The sequence below is a fragment of the Apus apus genome, chromosome 1, assembly GCF_020740795.1.
Source record: "Apus apus isolate bApuApu2 chromosome 1, bApuApu2.pri.cur, whole genome shotgun sequence".
In the NCBI taxonomy this organism is placed as follows: domain Eukaryota; kingdom Metazoa; phylum Chordata; class Aves; order Apodiformes; family Apodidae; genus Apus; species Apus apus.
Window position 1 is genome coordinate 73,043,938 of NC_067282.1, and position 25,130 is coordinate 73,069,067.

Genomic DNA, 25,130 nt, shown 5'->3' on the forward strand with positions numbered 1-25,130 from the left:
CTGCCAAAAACATCTGCATTGGCCTAAGAGAAAAAGAAAATAAAGGGATAGCGTGATGGGGCAAGAAGACAAAATTTGGAATCTCTCAAAGAAAATATTGGAAGCATCATGCCTGAAGGTAAAAAGAGATATTTCTGCAAAAAAAAAAAAAAAAATCAGACAGTGACATGGGGAGTTTATCTGTATTTGTTCTGAGTGATCTGCTTCCTGTTTTGCATTTCTGTATCCTACACACGGATGCTGTCGCTTCTTTCAGCCAGAGCAATTTGATTATTAATAATCTCAGTGCCTCTCCTGAAAAAACTTGCGTAGTGCTGAGTAAAACCCAGTGTGAGCAAGAGACACAAGCTCAGCTGTGTGCAGAGATGAGTATCCCTTTGCTCAGAGATATTAGCAGCACCATCTCAATCCCACTCAGTCAGTGGAAAGGCCTGTGAACCAACAGGCTAAGAACAAGTGTATGTAAAGGTGGAAATAGCCCACTGAAAGCAGTGTTAGCAGGTAAGAGTGCTGTTTTGCAGTCAGGGTTTAAAAAGAGTTGGAGGCGGGTAACACTTCATTTGGGAGCATGCTAAAGAACCACAGCTTGAGAAAATAAAATTATGTCTCTATTCTCAACAAAATGAAGAGCCTATTGCAGCCAATATTGTACTAATGCTGTTTGAGCTGAAGAGCCATTAGCTTACAGCCGCAAGACTTTCTAGGGTGAGCATGGATAAATTTTGTTACTACCATTTTAGAGTTAGGAAAACAAAGGAAAATTGAGAGAATTGTTTGCCTGGAGGTTTCCAGCAAGACACTGGCACTGCCAAGCTTTAGGTCTCATGACTTGTTGCTCAGCTCTGTGTAGAGGCAATTCTTTCTTTGCACAGGGATGTTAGCAGCCCAATCTCATTCCTGCTCAGTGGCAAAAGTCCAATTAATGTCAATTCATATTTTATTTTGTAACTTGGCTTAGGTCACAACTAGACACTAAGTAATAAGTACAACTAGACACTAAGTTCTCTTTTTTCTTTTTTTCTTTTTTTTTTTTTTCTGCTGTCCTTCATTCTGTACTAAAAAGCTGACTCAAACTTTATGTTTAACATAAAGCATGGGTAAACAACTGTGTATATGTATCAGATGAGTATACACGCAAAAAGGTATCAGCTTTTTCATTTTCCAAGAAGTTGAGTAAATTCCTTATTTTTTGATATGCTGATTGGTCTTTCACTACCAATGTTTACATAAAGAGAATAGATATAGATAATGTGTATCATTAATGAGTAATGATATGTATGCCACATATGATGAGAAGGATGATAGGAAGGATGGAACGCCTCTCCTGTGAAGACAGGATGAGTTGGAGTTGCTCAGCCTGGAGAAGAGAAGGCTCCAGGGAGACCTTATTGCTGGCTCTCAGTACTTAAAGAGAAGTAATCGGAGATAAACTTTTTAGCAAGACCTCTAGTGATAGTCAAAGTTTTAAACTAAACCAGCATAGATTTAGGCTAGATATTAGGAAGAAATATTTTTACAATAAGGGTGGTGGAACAGGTTGCCCAGAGACGTGGTAGAAGCCCCACCCCTGGAAACAGTCAAGGTCAGGTTGGAAGGGGCCCTGAGCAACCATCTAGTTGAAGATGTTCCTGCTCACTGCAGGGGCACTGGACCTTTAAAGGCCACTTCCAACCTGAACCACTCTATGATTCTATTCTATGATTTTACTAAGATATATAATTTTGAAGGTGCAGCAATTTGTAATATTTATAGCATGCCCAGTTTCTCATGAGTTTAGTATAAATCAAAAGAAAATCCTTAAATCTTGGTTCTCTTTCTCAACTGTTTAAAAAAAAATGAAACCATCATTTTGAAGAACTGGTGGTGCCAGACAATAGGGAGTTAAGCTAAGTATCCTTCGTTTAAAGTCGTTAATGTCTATCTCATCTGCTCTTTCCTATCATCTTCAATTTGTCAACAGTGTGTAGTAATATGTTTGATTCATTAGAAGTGAAAAAAGGATCGTGAAAGCAAGTAAGTATGTCAGTTAAAGACCACAAGTATTAAGTCACCTCAATTTGTTTGTCTGGTAAAAATTGGGTGAACTGAGGCCAGCTTGATTCAACACCAAAATGTGGATCTGGAACTGACATTGAATTTGCAGATGTGCTTCAGAGAAATCCCTTGAGTTTTGAAATAATTAATTTTAAGGAGAGGCAGGAAGTATGTAAACAGCGTTGTTAAGTAGACTGAAGTTAATAAGTTACTGTCATTACTACTGAAATCAGTCTCAGTTTGACATAATGTTGGTTTTCTAATTTTTTGTCTAAATCAAGATTTTTTTTTTTTTCATTCACTTAGATTACACAAATCCAGGACATTTCTGAACAATCTTCTTGCTTCTAAACAACAAAAGGAAGTGATATCATACATGAGATTAGTAGCTGAGGAGTGAAGTTTTTGTGTGTGCAAAAATTTTAGAGCTTTCAGGGCAGAAGGAAGTATAAACACTTGAAGAAAACCAGTTGAAGTGAAGAGTGCTGAAAATATCAACTATGTATTGAAAATACCAAGCATGTAATTATATGCTGTGCTTGTAGAAAAGACTCTCTAATTGTAAATTGAAGACAATGCGCTAGTGAAATAAAAGGACAATGTCTTTCTTTCTTGCCTCTCTATTTATGTAGGCTGCCATCCAAAGCTGTCAAAGAATAAAGCCCTCTTAGCAGAGCTTTTCCAGGTGTTTTCTGTCTAGTTGAAGTTTACATACAGGCTGATTCAGAGGTTCAATGACTACAATTGAATTACCAATGCTCAAATTCATTTACGCTTCCATTCTCTGGTATTCAGTTGAACCACAGAGCATCTTTTAGGTCATTTAGATCTGCATCTAATGGGAGTAATGTACTTTACATGTCAACACAGACTAACTTATCTGGCTCATATTTTTTCTTGGAATGCAAGACTTAATAGATGCCATTTTAATACTTGGCTTTCATTTAAAGACGTATCTGCTGATGCCTGATGGAAACATTTTTTAAACACTCCATTTAGAGATAATTTTGCTCATATGTTATAGATTTTTTCTTTTCCTCTTTCTCTAGCTTAAATCAGCAGGAAAAAAAAAATTGTCTGATTAACATTTCAATATTTTATTTTATTAGTGGCTCTAGAGTGCTGTAACTTCCAGAAGAATCAATGATGTTGTCACAAACAGAAAACTGTGACCGGGTTTTTAAAAGCAGTGATAATTTATGTTTCACCTTCCTTACTGTTCTTTTTAACACCAACTCTAGCATTATACCTCATACAAATGATAGTGGCATGCCTAAGTTTTGAAAAGTGGCTAATATTCAATTTGAGACACTTTAAGGCAATCCTGTTCTCAGAAATGTCTGGTCAGCACTTGGTGAAGTTTGGTCTTGCTGCGCTGTGCCTAGTTGGGCACTTGGAAAGCCAATATCCAAAATCACCCTCTCCTTTGAGTGTGTATTCCAGTCATCTGATATGTGTGGAATTTGAAGCAACTAAATATGTGCTCACAGACTATGAATGACTAATCGCAAGAATAAAAATGGAAATCCATTTTATGAATTATCACTTATTGTTTAAATGAATAGTAAGTTACAATTTGAGATCTGAAACCAACCTAAATAAAAGACTGTTAAGGAACTCTGTAAACATAATTTTGTGTTAACGAGTTTTATTATCACTGTTACCATGATGGTTCTAAGTGGTCACGAATTATGGAGATTAGCTAAGAAAAAACACTGTCTTGAGTTAAAAAACTCTGGAAAGCTATGATTGGCAAAGGAGTATCTCTGCTTTTGCCAGAATAATGCCTAAAATGTATTAGAAGGAAATAACTACTTCACAGAATCACAGAATTACTGAGGATGAAGAAGACGTCTGAGATCATTGAGTTCAGCCTATGACCTAACATCACCACATCAGCTAGACCATGGCACTAAGTGCCACATCCATTTACTTGCTGCAAAAAGGAGAGGATCAAATCTCAAATATGGTACAGTTAAAGTGTCTGGGCCTTTTCCTTTTCTTACAGTTCTTCTAAAAATTATTCACATTATTCACAGTGCTTCCTGTCGTGTTGGGAAATGCATTATTTGAGCCTTGAGGTATGTTATACAAGGCTTTGGATATTTCATCAGTGGAGTATGAAAAACAAAACTTGTGATGCTTAAGAAAATAACACAGAGACACAAGGAACATCAGCTGTGGGTGCCTTCGCATTTGTCCGTCATCAGGTGGCCTCCTCTCAGCAACCTCAAATTAACCTTGAATTGGTATAACATCCTTTTAACCAAAATGCTTCTTTTGTGTGCATCTCAGTGTTGGTCTTCAGCCCACACAATGACTAATGCTTGTTTGCTTCATGTTTACAAAATCCTTTAACAAGATATCTAGGGCTTAACCAAGGAACAGGATGCCCAGGGAAGTTGCAGAAGCCCCCTCCCTGTAAGTGTTCTAAGCCAGGTTGGATGGGGCTCTGAGCAACCTGATCTGGTGGGAGGTGTGCCTGGCAATGCAGGGGGGTTGGAACTAGATAATCTTTAAGGTGTCTTCCAACCCAAACCAGTCTATGATATGATTCTATGACATATTGTATGTGGATAAGGCTAGTTTGCCTTGCAGGTGTTTCTCATTCTGGCTGTCTTCAGAAGAAACTGTAGCTGCTAATTACCTGTCAAGAATGGGTTCATGCATAAGGACATAGGTCCTCCATGCATGAGTTCATTTGTAGTGGCAGGAGGAGTGACTGGCACCCCTGTCCCAGGCCGGCTGACTTGGAAGAGTTCTTATTTTAGGACCACAGCTCTTGTGTGAATGAGGCTTGTGCAGGGCTCAGCATGATAGCTGATTTTTTCACCTTACTCTCCCTTGACTGGTAGATGAAAAAAAAAAAAATCCCTGTCTGCAGTCATTCCATGGAAACACAAAACAAATCATTAATACCCATATGTGCATAGGATCAGCTCTTATTAAACTGTGCCAGAATTAGGATGTACAAGAGATCGGTTTTCCTAAGGTCAGAACTGGATTAACTGTTTTATGGAACAGCATTAAGCAACAAACTTTCCTATTGAGTCATTATGGAAGAAGTGATGCTAAGTGGAAGGGAGAGCTTGACTTCACATTTCATGTCTGAAGCCATCAGAGGTCAGGATTTTTCAATGTGAGAAAAATAAATGAGAGTTCATGTAAGTGTGACTAGCTTCCAGGATTCAAGCACATTCTTAGCAGAGGAGTGTAAGTATGAGAAAATGTTGATTAAAAAATGTTATTTCATTCAGATTTCAAAGTTTGCCTCTCTTCTTGGATAGGTTTTGATGTCTTTTTTGATAATTTCCTGCCAAATTGTCTTGGATGAGGAACACTCTCTCATAGTCATAAAGTAGGAATAAGCACCTTGGAACAACCTTCCTTGAGACATAAGTTATTATTTAATAGATTCTTATTTTCCTTTAACTTCGGACTTCAAACATCATTAGTCTCCTAATAAATTTGTTTGTCTTTTATGTTCTACCAGTCAAGTTGCCCCATCACAGGAAAAAATTGCTGAAGTAAGATATCTATGAAGTTTAGATCCTCCCATGCTTAGACAGCAGCTCCATTGCGGTTTTCGGGATCACAGACTCAGTCAGAAGTGTGCATGTTGCACCTAAGCCTCATTTTATTCTCTGACAGGCAAATGAACAACTTTTCATAAGATAGGCTGAGGCTTTTATTCACAATGCCCATGCATATACATTTATATACTCCTATATTTCAAAAGTAAAAGTTAATTATTCCTTACTTTTGCAGAGAGAGAAAGCATCTTATCTTTATCTTATGTTCTCTATGTGCATATGCCCTGGCTCTTGCACAGCCTCAATTCACTCAGTTTTGTCTTAAGATACAATTTTCAGCTATTTTCCAGGAGTTCATAGAAGCTTGTTTAGTTATTAACTAGCATGAACATTATTTAATGACTCAGAACTTGTACAGCATTTGAAAAACTCTAGAAAATTGTTCTTGATGCTGAATGTAAAAAAAAAAAAAAAAAAAAAAAAAAAAAAGAGTCCATGAAAAGGAAACATGCAGGAAGAAACTTACAGTATTGTGGTGATAAAAAGCACTTGCTAACTCCTTAAGTGCAAACTTAAGCCTTTGCAATGAGGTACACCTGGTCTCATTTAACCCTTCCCACAGCTGATTTTCTATGGTACATTATTGCCATCTCTCTGTAGTTAAAGTGTTTCAGAAGCTCAATGCAGTAGGATTGTTTGATATTTTGTACTGCATTTCTATGTAAATATATTTGAATCCAAAGGATTCTGGTTCTTTTTATTTGTTTTTGTTTCTTTCCTGTTTCTAAATGCCAAAATCCTATAGCTTCTTGAGGACATCTAGCTCTTAATGAAAAATTCTGTACCTGAAAATTGGCCAGAAAGTAACAAGAACTCTTTTTTTTCCTCCTGCTGTTTGTTTGTTTGTTTTTTTGTGGCTTTCTCTTCATTATTAGTAGAGCCAAGCAGCTACAAGCCTAGAGGGGCCATTCTGGAGCTGGCTGGAGCTTGCTACACCTCCTTCTTCCAAGCGGTAAGTGCTCTTGATTCCTGATATATTTTTTTATACCTTTTTTTCCCCTCTGTCACTCTCAAGAAGGCAGTGAGAATGGAAATAGGAGTTTCTGAACCAGAAGGAATGTTAAGGCTTTTGAAGTGGATTTGTATTTGTTAAGTGTAATTCTTTGGGGGGGGGGAAGAGTAATAATGAATGCATATATATTTACATATACATATTTAAAGATTTATACTGATTTTAAAGATTTATACTGATGACATTTTCTGCCATATCACAGTTTGAAAACAGCCCACTAGCTGAGGAAAGATTTTCTTTTAATACTTGGAGATGTATACTGTATCCTATGAAATTCTTTAGTTACTAGGGATTTAGATATGTATGAATAAAAGGGAGTACAACATCAAATTTATTTGCTTTAGTTTAAAAATGCCTTCAAACTTATCTGAAATTATTTTCGGATTTTAAAAGTGATGATAGTTAAAACACTCTGCTTTTTCTGTATCTTTAGGCCTCCAAGTTCTGGATTTTTGCTATGAGAAGAAGGCAGGGAGAACATTTAACCATTTTTTAATTAATTTCATAGAATCATAGAATCATTAAGGTTGGAAGGAACCTCAAAAATAATGAAGTTCCAACCCCCCTGCCATGAGCAGGGAACCCTACCACTAGATCAGGCTGCACAAAACCTCATCCAACCTGACCTTAAAAACCTCCAGGGATGGGGCATCAACAACCTCCCTCGGCAAGCCATTCCAGCTCCTCACCACCCTTATAGTGAATAATTTCTTCCTAATATGTAACCTAAATCTCCCCTCTCTCAGTTTAAAACCATTACCCCTTGTTCTATCACTATCATCTCTGATGAAAAGCCCCTCCCCAGCTTTCCTGTAGCCCCTTCAGGTACTGGAAGGCTTCTATAAGGTCTCCCTGCAGCCTTCTCTTCTCCAGGCTAAACAGCCCCAACTCTCTCAGCCTGTCTTCGTAGCAGAGGTGCTTCAAGCCTTGGATCATCTTGGTGGCCCTTCTCTGGACCCTCTCCAACAGGTCCATATCCTCTTTGTGCTGAGGGCACCAGAGCTGTACACAGTACTCCAGGTGGGGTCTCACCAGAGCAGAGCAGAGGGGCAGAATCACCTCCCTGGCCCTGCTGGCCACACTTCTTTTGATGCAGCCCAGGATGCAGTTGCTCTCTGGGCTCCAGCACACACTGGTGGCTCATGTGAAGCTTCTCATCTACTACCACCCCCAAGTCCTTCTCCTCAAGGCTGCTCTCCAGCCATTCTCCCCCCAGCTTGTATTTGTGCCTGGGGTTGTGCTGAACCAGGTGCAGGACCTTGCACTTGGCCTTGTTGAACTTCATGAGGTTGGCACTGGCCCAGCTCTCCAGCCTGTCAAGGTCTCTCTGGATGGTGTCCCTTCCCTCTAGGGTGTCAACCACACCACACAGCTTGGTATCATCAGCAAACTTGCTGAGGATACACTCAATCTCACTGTCCATGTCTCCAACAAAGATGTTAAACAGCACTGGTCCCAGTACTGACCCCTGAGGGACACCACTCATAATTTATGAACTTTCTGTTCACTAAACCATGCATACCTGTTTTTCTCTCACCCTCTATCTGTTAATAAAATGAAGCCAGAGATGTTACAAATGGGTATTGCTCCTCATCTCCTGGAATTGGGGGATTACATTAGTATTTTACATCTTGTTTAGTAAATCTACATGTGACCCTCATCTCGGGATGCCTTGAAATTACCCTGAAATATATGAACTAAATGTGACCCAAATGCAATAGTTTTTGAAGAGGTTAAAACAGTAACTTTGAATATTATTCAACAGCTTTATAAATTTTGGTGGCATATAAACTTCACAAAGATTACCAGTGCCACCTCAGCAGGTGACTGTAGAAGATGGAGCACAAGGAGCTAAGCCTGTTGTGCTTACCTGCTATGTCTGTCTCTTCTCTGGGCTGGGAAGCAAAGTAGCTTGTGTTCCTACTCCAAGAGGTTTATTTTGCCACCCTATGGGCAAAGTAATGTACTTGGTGTTCCCCATGTTTTTCTGGGCTATAGGGGTAGATTTACAGACTTTGAAATGCCCCATATTTGATGCCACCTTCCCCCTTCCTATTCTCATTTGGGTTTAATAACAACATATACTGTGCTAAGGAATATACTGTCCTAAGTATGGTGTCTCTATTTTTAAAGAGTTAGTTTAAAGATCATAGCTCCCTGTGTCTGTTTTCAACCCCTTAATATTGCTGTATGGACTGAGATAATGTTCTATAAACTAACCTCAGGTGGGAAAGCACTTGAGGACACAGTGAAAAGCGTTTGTACCCAACTCTGTTAATCTTAAGCAAAACTTCTTTTTTAAGTAAGTAGGAGTGGTATCTGAAGTCAAAGGGGTCAACAGGGCCCTCTGTGGATCCTTAAGGACTTAATAAAAATGTTTGAAAATTACAAAGCCTGAAACATGTCTGCAGTGGATGTAGTTTAGATTCTAAGTCACAAAAGCAAGACAGAAGGGATTCTGACTTTGTGTTAAAAGGAATGTACTGTTGTAAGAGACAGTACTCCTTACAACAGTCTGAAGATGACTTCACTCTTTTCCTGGAGCCTGACGTAAGTCTCTTGCAATCATTTATTTATTTCCAAATTTGTGGACTTAAACATTTTAAAGAATGTTTTACCATTTTATAAGGCATTATATTACTAATTCATTTTGTTAATCCCTAACACAAATGAGAGAAACTGAATTAAAAATAATAAATAATGGAATATAGTATTTTAATAGTAGTAAATACAGTAGATTGCATGATAAACTTTCAGGTTTTGCTACCTTTATAGGGTTTTTTTGGTGAGTCTTTCTTTGGCAACAGAGTGGTGATCCCTTCATCTGTTCTTTTAGGTAAATCTAGTACACAGTCACCTTGCTGGACAATGGAATGATATGGCATCTATCTTCCTTTCACTAGGATACACGTAGACCAGAATGGTTGTTGCTCTGTTTTTCTGTCATATTGTTAATTCCAAATCCAAAATGCTTTAAGTTGTTTTGTAGATTAGAATGTGTTACTAAACCGAAGCTGTAGGAGGAAAACCAAATAAGCAGTGGAAAGAACTTGCTCTGCTTTTAAACAGGCAAAATATCAGGCTTTCTTCCACAAATTGTTTGTCCTAACATTGGAAGTCTAGTCTTCTCTCAAGATGAGTTTCAAATTGCCCAGCAAGCTCAAAAGTTGTTGGGGGGAGGAACAGATGGATAGACAAGGAAACATCATAGTGACATTAGCTTTGCTTTCTGTAAAAATAAAAAGAAATGTAAGCCCTGCAAGTGGTACTTCTCAAGAATAACATTGTTTACAAAAGTGTTAGGGACTGCTGGGATATAAAGTCCTGTAATCAGTGCAGAAGGCTGAGAATACTAGTAATGGTATCTAGGACTGGTGAATACACAGGCTCAGCCAAGGTAGTATATGAACTATCAGCCTCCTTTAGCATTTTTGGTAGCATGGTGAGGAATTGCAGATCTTGTTGCAAATGTGTGTGTACTGTTTTGAATCACACCTACATGTAGAGACATTCCAGATCTTTAGAGTTGCCAAAACTTTTGCTGTCTGGCCTGGAGGATATATCTTTTCACTTTTCTCTCTAAGGTAAGCTCTTAGTTGAGCTTGTATACAATATACAGTGATTTAGCACTTTTTAAAATCTGTGTGTGTTGTTTTTTTTTTTTTTTTTAACATATTGATGTAATTACAAAAGCATATGTGTAACACATATTCCTTTAAATCTTTCCACTGAATTGAAATACTTAGCATTTCTACAGCCAACCATAAGATCACTTTAACACTGCATATATGAGAGGGTTGCTGCAATAAATCAAATGACTTGTTGGATATCTTTCCCTTTGCTTCTGCTTCAAAATAATTTCCTAGTGACTTTGAAAAGGTGTCAGTATATCCTTGCAAATGCAATGGATGGAGCAAACAGCTGTTTTATTAATATGCTTTTAAAAAGGTTACTTCAGGTAAGGAATACTTTGGTCCTGTTTCTGATTCAACCCCTACAAGGTAGGAAATCCCTGACTTGTGGCAGAGAAGATAAGACTGGTTTTTTGTGACAAAAGATGAAGCCCTAACTCAAAATCTCCCAACTAGGGAATGTAATAAGGGGAACAAGAGACTTTCAGAGCCAAACACTGCCAGTAAATTACTTGCAGGACCTAGCCAACTCCTCGGCTTTATAGAGGCACTGGACTGTGACTTCTACACTGCTCTTACTCTGGCCAAAAAGTAAGGATGAAGTGAAAAGTCAGAATCAGTAAGGAAAGATTCTGAACTCATCAAGGGCCTTAATTTTGACAAATTAATTGCATTTCATGACTTATTGCAACCTTTTCTCCTTTTTTATTTGTTTTATATGTGAATGTGTAATGGTTACATCTGGGCAAGTAAAACCCCTATAGATGTATAATGATACCAGTAAAATTGTTGATGCTTATCCTCTTCACATTTGTTTCTGTAAGTACATAAGCATGACCACACTGTAGGGAATTAGACCATGTCAATTGCAGTTTCATACCAGGGTAAGCTGGTATCATGCTACCTATCTTGCATGACTAAAGCACTGGTAGGTGTTCATTATATTTGCAAGGAACTCTAAGACCTGAAAAAAATAAATGTGAAGGGCTGTTGATCAGCCAAAGGCTGAAAGGGCAAATTCCCGTCCTTCTGGAGTCTCAACTTCTGTGGCCTTACTTGGCTGCGTACAGGACAAGAACACAAATAAATTCTGCTGCTTTTTCTTTGTTATGGATATAACGTCATCAAATGAACTGATTATCTTTTTAACTGGGTAGCTGAAGAAACATCCCAAAAAGACCAGAAGAACTACGAACAAGTCTGCTAGCTCAGTTAGTGTTAATTTCCCAATATCTTACTATTATTGCATTTTTAGACATTTGTCTTTTTCTTTTCCAAGATGTGACTCACTGAAGTATGTTTCCTAGCTGCACTTGTGGTACAAAACAGAAATGGAACATGTCTGGGTTTTACTTCAAACTTGATCTCATAAACATCGTTCAAAGTCCCCATGTAAGCACCCTAATTGAGTTTCCGTTTCAATTCACTATAGATTTATCTATAAATATCTATATATATGTATACACAAATATAAGATCTTATTGATGCCAATAAATCAGTCTGTTTCATGAGCAGAGTGAAATGAAGTCTGGGTATAAAGAAATAAATGCTAAAAGTTTCAAACATTAATATCCACAGAAAACTGTGAATGATGTCCCAATGAATGACATGAAAAACACTGTCTAATTTGTACCTATCACATTATGAAGAAGACATTTGCTTTCTCTTAGGGAGCACTTGACAAAGTGGAACTGTGCTGTCCTATTTTTGCTTACATTTATAATAGGGAATCATCTGGTATCTGGTAACAGTATTTTGTTTTAAATGCAAAGATACTTAACCCACCCTTAAAAGTGAGATTGTAACATGGCCAGGTTTGTGACCCACACTGGCATCTGATGGAGGACTAGAAGGTCTACTTTAGAATGTAAAGCCCTTCAGATAGGAGTCTGCTTTCTTATTATGCATTTAAAGTACCGTAAAGAAGCATTGATCCATGACTGAAGAGTAATGTGTTACTGGTTTTAAAATATTTTCTAGAAATCCATGCATTAAATTATCTCCTTCATGGAATATAGTACATGAACACACACAAGAAGTATGTATGCTCCTTTTATTGCCTCATAATCATTTCCTGCCCTGTCTTGTATTCAGCAGTGGAGGTAGAAAGACAAGCTTGTTCCCTTTTTGAAGCTGAGGTGTTTTTTTTCCTGCCTGGGCAAGGAAATGACTCAAAGCAAAAATGTCTTGACTAGCCTAGAGACCTGTGAAATCAGTCAGAGATCATATAAATCAGATTTAACTGCAGGAAATAAAGTACAAAATAATAAAGCCTTTGCGTTGCTGCTTTAATTGTGTTTCTGTATTGGAATCTTTCCATTAGATGCTTATAAGAAAAGAAGAATCTGAGTTCCTCTATCAAACCAAAAAAGCAAATGTGGACTATTGCATACAAATTTACACATAGTTTGAGAGTCACTTCATTTGAAATGTTCAATGGATCTTACTATGGAGGTGGGAACATGCTTCAAGAAACCACACATCCTATCTCCAAAATTCATAAGTGTAAAACTTTTACCTGAAATTCAGGATAGTTTAAAAAGGAAGGAAAGAAAGATGACAACTTAGTTATGTGATAATAGGTGTGGAGTTAAGGTCTGTATGCTTTTATTTCTTTATGCTCTTTAGAGAGTTTACATTGCAAAATATTCTTACAGAAGATAAATTAGTGTATTTGATAAATATGTCCTGACAAACATTGAAGTGGAGAGTTTGTGTCAGACACCATATGGAGGGAGTTGTGCAATCATGCAATCAAACACACTGCTGTCTGGGGAAATTACTCTGCAGAAATCGACGGTGTTAAACTAAATACTATCGCTTATATCAAAATTATTGAACAATACAGCTGCATACTGTATAAGCTTTGGTAAAATAAAAGCAAATACAAAATTGAGGTCTTCTGTCAAAAAGGCTACAGATTTGCTTCTTTCTTTTGGAGAAACTCTGTCTTCACAGCATGAACGAAGGGTGGAACAGAAGTGGAAATACTGCTCAGTAGTTGTGCTGCGTATTTATTTTAGCAACTGTTTTGTGGCTGGCAGAGCTTAAGTGTCAGATCTGACAGAGAAGGGAGACCAGGTAACACCATGTTAGTTTTGAGTGGGAGCTAAAAATTCACTGGAATTTTGTTAGAGGACTTGGCTATGACCTCCACATGAAAACTTGCCCTCTGCTCCTCACAGTGAGGTGCCATCATCAATCATTTTACACCCAAAGTGTGACAGTGGTTTGTGTTGCTGTACATCGAGCTGGGAAACCTGTGGTTTTAGTAGCATTACTAAAATACCTGAGGAAGCAGTTTGGGCTGAGCTGGTGCTGCAAGGGACAGTACAAACAACAGCAAGGTTTTCATCAGCTTTCATAGCCTCTCCCACTTGCCAGAAATTGTAGTTGCAGTGAGTTGATTTCCAGGATGTAGAGCAGCTAAAGAAGCTGGGATGAGGCAGCAGCTAAGAAATAAACAGCACGGAATATCAACTGAGGCTTAAATGTAAATGGTTTCTATCAAGCCGGCTTCTGTTGGCAGACACTCACAACTGCTGAGCCACAAAGGTTTTGCTCTGTTCAGTGTAAAATGTGTAAGGCTAATTAATTAAAGAAGGTGGTTTTCACATGTGTGAATACAGAGTCTTGAAGTTCCTCATGTTGCTCACAACTGAATTAGACAGCAAGTGTTCTGGCTGGTGAACAGAGATTCTTTTGCTGACTGGAAAAGGAATGAACCAGGTCATAATCTGGCGCTGCTGTGAGTCTTCCAGGAAAAACGTACTTGCATTATAAAGAAGTTATTTTAGACGTGAAAAAAATTTAAAACGAATTACGCTTTGTTATATTTACTTGTTTTCATCCTCTTTGCTGGCCTGTTTCAAGGCAATGCCACCAATGAGCTTGGAAGCTGTTTCAAATTATATGTTAATATTCCTGGTGTGCTTATTCTTGGTAATTTGGATTTAGGAAGCTTTTTTCCCGCTGTGTTTTATCGAAGTAGTAACTTAGGCTGTGGAATTGTCTGTCCCAGATAAAGGAGAAAGCACCATTCCTCTCCAGTCTAAAGGACAATGAGAGGAAAACAGGAATGTACCTCAAGGGAATGTTCCACCTGTATTCTAAGAGGTGATGGGTTGGCTCATTAAACAGGCTAATTTTGGATGTGCTAGGGTGCAAATCAGCTAGCTTTATGCTGTTTTATATTGCTTGCCCATATCTCTGTTTTATACCTGCCAAACTCCAATCATGGTGTGTTTGGGGGTGTGTGGTATCTGCATTTCTGGCTTTTGATTTTTCTTTTTTTTTTTTTTCTGATGATGGATTCCTAAATGAGCAGATACATGAGTTATTTGATTGCTGTAAGCAGAAGGGACTAGAATGAGGAAAAAGAAGCTTTTGTTTTTTGTGGATAGGAGTGGAAATGGCGTTAAGTGTGTATAAAAACCTTTTCTTTCCAATTTTATGCACCTAACACCAGCTCAGACAAATATTAGAGTGTTGGTGCTTATAGAGGAGAAAAAGCCCTCAAATCTGATTTCTCTCCCACCTGACTTTTTAGGGAAACTGTGCTTTTCTAAGTTTTCTGATTGTGCATTTGACTGAATACACAGAAACATTACAGAAGGTAACTTGCATGCAAGAAGGTATTTTTTATTTTTCACAGTTGCTGTGACTGTTGATTCAATAGAAAATAAGCTACCTCAGTCTCTAATAGGAGGCTTGCCCAAACTGCAGTCCTATCCATAAACATAACCTTCAATGGATATGTGTGGTTGTTCTTTACTTGACTGCCTGTTAGAGCATTGATTAAAAAGTAGCTTAGGTACCTTATAATTTGCTGTCAGAAACACTCTGTGTCATGGATGAAGCTTGCCCCACTCAAATGGGACAAGTCTTCCAGTGCCTTCACAAGCAATGCCTTTCCATAGAGCCTACATTTACTGCCAAGTGAAGCATCATGGATGTGCCCAATGGACTTTTACTCCTCCTTCCCAGGGAGTGCATCACTGAAAGCAAGAAGCATTGCATACTGGTGTGACCAGTGATTACTGTGTTGCTAATTTATGAATCTTCCTATGTTCAGCCCTGCCCAATATTCTAAATGGTTTTTCCCTCTCTTAAAAGCAACAAGTACAAATTTTCCTACTCATGTCATAATTAAAAAAATCCCCTTTAAAAGTCTCACATATCTTTAAAAATAAAAACTGGTCATCAATTGAAGATCATGCAGTTTTCTGTAGTTCAGGACAAACATCTTGCATTTCACAGGACTTTTGTTCTGCTTTTCTCCTTTTTCAATGTTCTTAAAGTTCTTTAATTGAAGTATACAATGACCTGTTCTTCAGCATAGTTTTTCGCTCCAGGTTTGCTTGTCTTTCACTTGTTAGATTTCACTCCTCAAACTAATGCTGCTGAGGTAAGCAGCACCCTAGACAGTTACAGTACAAGAGGAAAAGGAAGACACTGATTTACCTCTCTGACTTTTAATTGAAATAAGGTACTGACGCACCTCTTCTTGCTGCACTTTCTTTCTACAGGAGAAGTCAAAGATTTATTAAAATTGAATTGCCTTGTACGACTTACAAGTTAAACTTTCTGGATTTACACAACTTGGTTGTACAACTATTTCCTTTTCTCTTCTGGATGATTTAAACACCTTCAACAACAATTACATTCAAAGAGAAAGTGCCTTTGCTGTCAAAGGGATTCTGTCAGTGATAGTACTAGAACCAACTGAGGCTGAGACAGTAGTAATACCCCAACTTTGCCTTTGGACTTGTCATTGATACAAATGTGTCAAAACAAAGGACACATCCAAGAATATTTCTGTCCCTTCAAAGAGACAGATTACAACCAAATTATTTCATCATTTTTGTTCTACATATAGCCAGTCTTTTGGATTAGGTAATGGAAACTTAATCATTCCCTGCTGAAAACTGTTTTGCAAGACCAAAGCCCACCTGCTCAAATTTGAAGAACAAAAATATATTTGACACTTGTTTTTATTCTAAGAAAATATACCTAAGTGCTCTAGTTACGCCCCTTCTAGGCAGAGCTAAATGTCTAGATCAAGAATGCTGTTTATCATTACCTATATTACTTAACGTTTTCATCAAGGTGGCAGACTTGGACTGCTCATGTTAGAAGCCTACATAACTCAATCTGACAAGGTTAACACTTCCACTTAGCAAACCACACTGAAATTCCTGTCTTATACTGACTCTTTAGATGTCTAAAAACACTCAGGCCATGGTGTTCCTTATGAACCACAGCTTTTGTGGGAACTGCAGAGGGATCTCTTCACAAACACAGAGAAGGAATTCAGGATGCTGAGTCTGCACACAGCCTGCTGAGTGGTAATAATTTTCCCTCAACTGCTCTGTCAATAACAGAACTGCTTGGAATGAGTTGGTGTGTGCTGCTGCATCTATAGCATGACTGTAATTGTTGCATGAGAATATTGTACCTACATGTGATACAGTTCTGAGTACATTCATATGGCGCAGATGGTTTTGTATTCATTCACCACTGGGTCAAGAACATCTCCATATTTTTCTGCTCTGTCTTCAGGCCTCTTTTTTTGTGTCCATTTAATTAAATGGACAAATCCACTAGTGACATGATATACAGTGAGCTTATTGTTCATTGTGGGCTGTCCTCCTAACCTGATCTGAGGCAGCCAAGCTTTGGTTTTAGTAGATAATCTTCCTGAAGTTCATACTGAATAATTATATTACAAATGTTAAAAGTTGGCCAAGCACCTTTCAGATGCATTCTTCCTTCTGGCATACCAAGAGCAGTAAATAAAAGGAGGCTACTGGAGTGGTCTCCTAAAATTGTCTGCCATAGATTTCTATACTGTGGAATATCCTGTTCTTGGAATATCTGGTCCTGTTGACATAATATCCCCTCTGGTTTACTGAAGGGCCCTGGTACCTAAGAGGAAGATGAATTATTGGGTGGAAGAGGAAATAAGAAGATGCAGGAAATGAACAGAAGGAGGAAATACCTTCCTGACAGAGTGTACTAGGATGTCTCCAAAGAAAATGCTGGAATCTCCCTTTTCAAGGGACTTCAGAAACTAAGCACTAGAAAATATACTGCAGGGAACAATATTGCATTGACAGGAAAACAGGCTGGATGATCTAATTATTTTCCATCTTTAATTTTTCTATGAATATTCCAGATCTCTCTAGTGGCTTTTTTTTCTCACTAATTTCTAAAATATTGTAAGTTGGGATTGACTTTTTAAAAAATAAAGAATATTAATACTTACTACTTTTAATCCATTGGTCCCAAGGCTCAACAAATTCTGATCTTTCCGGTAGCCTGTTCTACTTTCCAGTACTCTGATGTGCTAGGTGTAGAGCTAAGCTCAGGCAAAGATAAAGTTACAGCTGGTTTCTAACCTTTATGTCTGCAGAGTTTTAGGGGCAGTCATATTTAAGTTTCTGGTGCTCTACAAGTGAACCTGTGAAGTTTGGATAATAATCTGTGAAAAGCCTGGATATTTTAAATTCCTTTGCTACCAGAGATTTTTCCTGATACAATGACATAAAGTGTCCCACTATCTCCATGGGTATTAGTGTGAGCAGAGTTTGTTGTCACAGTTTAACTCAGGATCAGTGATTAAACCAATGACAATAATGCTCTCAATCCCCTCCCCATCCCACCCAGGTAGGGGAAGGAGGGAGAATAAGGAGAGAGGCTTCCTGATTGAAAACTAAACTAGACAGCTTTAATTAAATACTAATGATAAAAGAAAATATGTACAAATATGTGCAGGAATGTGCAAAGCCCCTATTGCCTCCCCCTACCTCGAGCACCTCCCCTGGCACTCTCCTGAGCTGTGAGCAGTTCTGAAAAATCCTGGACCACTGCCAGAGAGAGCGGCAGAGCAAACAGGAGCTGAGGGGAGAGTTATGAGGGTCAGGAATGCACAGGCCCAGGGATCAACAGTGATGAACAGATGGGAGTCCTGCTCAGATACCAGCCATGGATGGGAGAGAATAAAAAAAAAATAAAAAAAAATAATAAAAAAAAAGGAGTTGACTTCCGTGATCCCGGAATTGATACAGAGAGGGATGTATATTACGGGACGGAATAATGTGTTTGGACAATTTTGCCATCTGTCTAGTCTGCTTCTCCTCGTGGGGGGTTGTAGATGTGACCCTTCTGCTCCTTTAGTGTTCAAAGCAGCAGATCCAACAAGTAGAGCAAAGTGTCCTTGGCAAAGAGCGTCCATCATTCCTATCCCTTATTCCTATAGCTCAAATACAGCATAGTTTATATTGTTTGTTTCTATACGACTTGATTTTAAAGGAAATGTTTTATTGTACCCTCCCCCAAAAGGAAAACTTCCTTATATTTATAAGTATGTGTACATGGACGTGTGTGCTTGCATAAATGAAAGATACAATTTGCCAAATCAAAGATGACTTGTCTATCAGCTGATAGTTAATTTTATTCCTGGTGTAAAACGTATAACATCAAAGAGTAGTGTTAACTACAGTCACTCCTCTGACTGAGGTAGCTGTAGCTGCTCTAAATCAACATAACAGGACATACAAACAGATCAGGTAAGCAATGTGAATGTCTTTTACAGGTAAGGAGCAAGATTTTAAGTTCTTTACGACAAAATTCCTACAGCTCTGTCTTTGAGTTCCATGGCTATTGCTAAGCAGCCTTTAGCATGTCATTAGCTCACAAACAGTAATTAGTTCATCATTCAAACTCCTAATTTTTAATTTAGCCTCTAAACTTATGCCTCTTAACTTTTCATGATTCAAATATTTTGTATGTTTTGGATCTCCTAAAATAATGTTGTTTTAAGTAGATATAGCTGGAAAAATATTGTTTCTAGGACGAGGACAGCTAAACTATTGAATAGTTGGTAAGAATGTAAAACAAGTATTAATTCATTTTCTAGACTCAAGGTCACACCTGAAAGAGCCGAACAGAGGAAATAAAATTGCTATTTCAGTTTCAAGTTGATTTATTATTTGTCTAAGTCACTGAACTTTTTCTAAGAAACCTGGCTCTATTTTGTGCTTGGATAGTTGGATAGTTCTTTGTGTTGGGGAAGATGGTACTTTTGAATTGGAAATGTTTTCAGTCTTTTAAAAATTCCTACTACTTTTGTGCAGCAAAAGATTAACTATCCTGAAGCACTTCAACAAGAAAAGCATACCACTGTTTGGCCCCTACATACACAAATTTTAAAATTTATGCATAGCCACGTGAAAATAAAATGTTATTGGATGAAGCTTTTTTTTAAAGTGATTGTTATTTTAAGTAACACATCTAAATTTGGGTACCTGATAGAGGGAGTGTTTCCTTTTTTTTTTTTTCCCCTCCTTTTTAATAATAAAAATACCAACAAACTTGGTATCTCCAAGCATCTTGACTGTCCTACCTTTTTTCTCCCTGCCTAGGCAAAACTGCAAATTTTCTACTCAGGATGTGATTTCAAGTTCACTGAGCTGCAAAACTTTGTATAGATTCAAGCCCTTTAAAAATTTATTTACCCTAAAGAATGTGTAAAACTTTTCTTAATATGTGCCTATGATTACCAAAACAAGGGGCTTGTTATGTATGAAATATTTGACAGAAATGAACTATTTCTCCAGCTCTGAAAAAAGACTGAATAGAGCAGCTTTGCCAGATGACACCAGGTCGTTAAGTGCTTTGTGAGAAATGTCTTGGCCTATTCTAGTTACTGATGAAACTTGCTTTCCACTTCAGTGAGGCCAAAGTTTCACAGTTGAATGATGCTCTAGAGATTATCAGGAACACTAAGAAAAATTTCCCATCACCTCTGATTAATTACCCAGAGTAACAAGTGTTCCCCTGGGTAACTTTGTCTCTCAACTATAGATAAGCACTGTTATGTGAATTTTAATGAAGTGTAAACTCTGGAACAGGAAGGATAAATTCACCATTACAATTGTCTCACTTTATAGTCAATACTATATAATAAAGCAGTTTAACAAAATCAGTTGAGACTCCAATTCACAATGAGGTTAACATAGTGTTATGTCTAAAAAGCTAGTAGTAGTTTGGGTTGTGCTGAGTAAACATACAACGTAATGTTCACTGGTGGATTTGAGACAAGTAGTCCCATTGTAGAATCACAGGCAAGGGATGGGCATAAAAGTGGATCACTTTTCATTATGGACATCCATGTTACTGCGATAGTGTGTGCAAACTTACATAGTGTGTCATAGCTTAGGTTCTCTCAGGTCCTAAAAATCAGTCCATGTGTACAGTGATCCCAAAAGCTCAGAAAAAGATAAACATGCTTTTCAATAGTCAATGTGAACAGAGGGTTCTGCTAATGTGAGCTTCCTACTTTTGTAAAGTACTCCAACTTTTAGCACCATGTGTTCCTGTTGGCAGTCAGGTGGCACAAAGCTAGAATAATTTTATTTGGTCTCTAATATAGTAATGCCAAGAGCTTTAATTTTACCCATTCAAGTGTATCTTGGGGTGAGGAGGATAAAAGAGGGAATAAACACCCTAAAAAAGGCCTTTAGTAGAGATTTATTTAATGTATCAGCACTATTTGTAGAGGAACCCATGGAACTATGACAGGAATGTGGAATGTATCTATCAAAAATCTCCAGTCCCTTCTATAGTACAAATACTGATTTTCCTTTTTTTTTTTTTTAACATTCTTATTTACATCTTTCTACCACTTAAGACTAAAATATTTATTACTGTCAATGAGGATATGGAGCCGATAATCTGAAACAGAGGTTTTTTATTTTAAAAAATACTCATTTGTTATAATCAGTATGTAATGACAGGTAATTAACTCATTAATATCATGATCAGGTTAGTATATTGGAAACAATTCATAGAAGTTAGATCTATTGGTAGATTTGAGATACAAGTCCTTCTCCACACTGTTAAATGAAACCATTGCTTTTCCCAACATACTTTGCCTCACTTATATTCCCACAACAGAAGAAAAAAAGAAAAGAATGTTTAATTATGCAAGTGAAAACTCATTTGGGACATATTTTTGTTCTGCTGATTCATGTTTTTCAGTGTCTGCCTATCTACTTTTCAGTCCTAAGCTGAAGAACTGCTTTTCTTAAAATTGATGTGGAGGATATGTATGTTTTGAGCCTTTTATTTTCCTTTGTGTTTGTACAGAATGAGGGTTTCAGAGAGCTAGAATAAGGAAGATGCAACTGCCTCTTAAGAATCTGCATCATCTTAAAATGTTGTGTGCGGACTTGTCTGTAATACCTCAAGAAGTCCTATGTGTGTAAGGAAGCACAACCAGTCTCATTTTATAGATAGGTAAACATGGAGGTGGAAAAGCTACATAACTGTAAAAACAGATAATAGAATTATGGAGGTTGGAAGGGACCTCTGAAGATCGAGTCCAACCCCCCTGCTGCAGCAGGAGCACCTAGAACAGGTCACATAGAAACACATTCAGACAGGTCTTGAAAGTGTCCAGAGGAAGAAAATCCACAACCTCTCTGGGCAGCCTGTTCCAGTGCTCCATCACCCTCAAGGTAAAGAAGTTTTACCTCATGTTGAGGTGGAACTTCCTGTTGTGTTGCAGCTTGGTGCTGTTTCCCCTCGTTCTATCACAGGGCACCACTGAAAAGAGACTGGCCCGTTCTTGACATCCATCCTTCAGATATTTATAGGCATTAATAAGGTCCCTCTTAGTCTTCTCAAGACTAAACACCCCCTGGTCTCTTCGCCTTTCCTTGTATGATGTCCCTAATTTTTTACATAAAAAATGAGTGGTGCTGCTGGGGAAAAATAAACCAAAAACAAAACAACCAACCAGAAAACCTACCAGTATCACTACTGAGTTTATCCAGGGAAAAGTTTTGATGATTCACAAATGGCTCTTGAGCTGCCAGTCTTTTCACTTCACTTGGTATGCATGTAGTGCTGCCCATCACCTGTTGTTAATTATAACATCCTATAAATCTACTCTTAGAAGACTAGCAGCGAGACACAGTGCCTGCACTGGCTTAGTGGACACTAGGAAAAAAAAAAATTGTCAAGAGTTTATTCCTGGATGAGATTCTATGAACCTGGCATTGTCATGAACTGATATTTCTATTAAGAAAAACACTATTGGATGCCTTTAAACAAATAAGGTTCTGGCTTCATACAATCATTGCGGTTTTGAGCACCATATCAAAAAACACTATGGTAGGAAGCTATCATTTAATAAATCAAAATAGCTTGCTTGGTAATAAATATTTTTCTTAGAAACCACAATATTTGCTTTCCTACAGATCATATGACTTCCCAGTTCCTGCATTTTCTGACATTACTGAAGTAACAAAGTTACGTGGGATATAATTCCGAATGGTGAAATCATTCAGCTTAACTGTGCCTACACTGTGGTTAGAACAACTTAAAAATCTGTGATTCAGGTAGCCACAATTTGGCTGAACTGTGCATTGCTACCCTTCAGAGATGAGGAAAGTGTTTAGTTTTGACTAAATCACTTCCATTTCAGTTTCTCAGCTTTATATTCTACAAAGGGGTGAGCAGTATCTCCATCTCACAGTATGGGAAATAGTTTCTTGCCTATATGGGCTCTGAGCATTAGAAAAAAATACAGCAAACTGTAAAAAAATTCCATGAATCATTGCTATTGACTCTGTGTTCTACATAGGGTACTATGCCAATATTCATAAATCGGCCTTTGTAGACAGCAGTGAAAAGAAAGCCAATATTTAAAAAAAATAATTAAAAAAATCAAGAGGGGAAACATGTAACAATTTCTATTCTGCTGTCAGTGACAGCAGTCTAAATCCAGATTGGGTAAAGACACAAGCCCCATGAAGACACATGCACGTAAATAACATCTTTAAGAACTAGACTATCGTATTTACTCAGATGTTTCCTCACATGTAGAGTAACTTGCTGACATCAAATATCAAACTGACTGGAACCTATCTATTTGCGTTACCCAAGACTAAGTTGCTCCAAAATATTTAGTGACAGACTTTGCACTTCCAGGCTTGCCTGCATTTGTATAAGAAATCACACATAAGTGTCACTTAAAGAATATAAGCAATACATACTTCTCCTGTAAATAATACTGTACCATACAAAGTCCTTCAAGTTTTCTAATGTCTTCAAAGAAAGTCATAAACAGTTTATAAAGAGTCTGAAGATTCAGTTTGTTTTACTGGGATGCCTTTTATGATGCACTTCTCATGCAAAGATCAATGTATTATTCCATTTATTTGTTCCACAATTATTCAGTATTCCACTGCAAGAATTTTTGTGTTCCTGGGTGTGAGATTCTTTTTATAATGAAGTGCAATGCGGGTATGAATATATTTATATACTTTCAATGACTTTTTGGCTCTGCTTGCTAGTAAAAATATGGTTTTGATTATTCTTAAAACTCCTGATTCTAACTACTTTGGGAAAGTTGAGCTATATTGTTTTTACTGTTCACATGACGTACTGTGCATTCTAGCTGAGATCCAAGGTACAGTACAGTGGACTGGCATCAAAAGAAAAATTGTTGCAGCAAACCTTGACTGGAAGCTGAAATGTAACTTAAGGAATATTAGTAACAGAAAGGTATTGAAACCAGAGTTCTGATTTTAGGCAGACAGCTTCTCAGTGTTTCAAAGTAATAGTTTAGAAGACAGTACAAAAAATTGCTGAAAGTATACAGGAAATGTTATGAATCCTTGGGAAAAAAAAAATCAGAGTAATGTTTGTTTAACAGGCAGGCTCTAAATGACCTCAAAGAATTACATGCCACGTTGGTTACTGTCTTGTAACAGAATTCCATTACTTTGAAAGCAATCGTAGAGCCTGAGGCAGCTTTGTTAGATACACTAATAAGAATATATCTATCCTCAAGCTCATCTTCCTGTGCACCTAACTCTGTTTTTGTTGTGGATTTTTTGTTCTGTGTTTTTTTTTTCTTTTCCTCTTGTCTGCCATGATGATTATATGATAACCCAGTTATAAATCTTATCTAAAGCAATTAATTCTTTTTGTTAACCATATTTTTCTGATTCAGCTGTATTGGTGTGTATTTCTATAAGCTTTTTGTCTTCATTTCTGGTTGGTTTGTTGTTTTTTTTTTTTTTTAACTGGGGAGAAAAGGAAGCTACAAAGTAAAACTGAAGCATCTTTAATATTAATATACTATGAAAGGTGTGCAATTCTACTAGGGCAAAGGACAAAACACTTATAGTGTCTTGATTACTGATATGCCAGGAAAGGAAGGGATACATTAAAACCATGTGACGGTAGAAATCTAATGAAAATGTTTTATGTACTTTAGCCCTGAAGTTAATTACATTTCTGTATTCTTATAGGCCAGTGGCTAGCCTCAGATCAACCTGCTTTTTTTTTTTGAATACAATTCTGCAACTGACTGCCTTCCCAACTGCATCCTAAGTTGCACATTCATGTAACATACAATTACATCAGGCCTGCACTGTGTGCAGTTCTGGTCTTGAGGGAAAACAGGACACTATTAACCAGAGACTGGCAGGCTTCAGAAATGCAGTTTTTCCTACTGTATGGATGCCCATCCCAGTAAGTAGAAATTTAACTCAATGTATGCCTGAAAAGCAGTTGATGTCCTTAGCGAAGCCTGCCTTTCAGAATAATACTCTGACATCTTCTGACTTTGTGAATGGAGAGGTTCTCTCCTCATCTCTGGCTTTAGGCTGTTATTTTCATACAGCTTCTAGCCTTCATCTGTTAAGATTTCTTTACAAGACAGATCCTTTTCCATGGCAATAATTTTCCTCGGGAAATAAAACTTTGAAAGACTTGCTAATTGCACTGTTTCAGCATTAGGCTTTTTCATTAATTATGCTCTCTGTCCTGCATGACTTTAGC

At 37.6% G+C, this 25,130-nt stretch overlaps 1 protein-coding gene across 3 annotated transcripts in view; it reads right to left on the bottom strand.

The window, feature by feature from the left end:
- COL8A1 (collagen type VIII alpha 1 chain) overlaps nucleotides 1–25,130 on the bottom strand; it is an 88,738-nt gene that overhangs the window by 48,164 nt on the left and 15,444 nt on the right. The window contains exon 1 of one of the 3 annotated variants that reach the window (XM_051608226.1): nucleotides 17,539–17,624. The exons of the other annotated variants lie outside the window; for them this stretch is intronic. The gene's annotated coding sequence lies outside the window, so the exon portion shown is untranslated. Of the gene's footprint in view, nucleotides 1–17,538; nucleotides 17,625–25,130 lie in introns of those variants that run through there. 3 annotated transcript variants of the gene reach the window in all.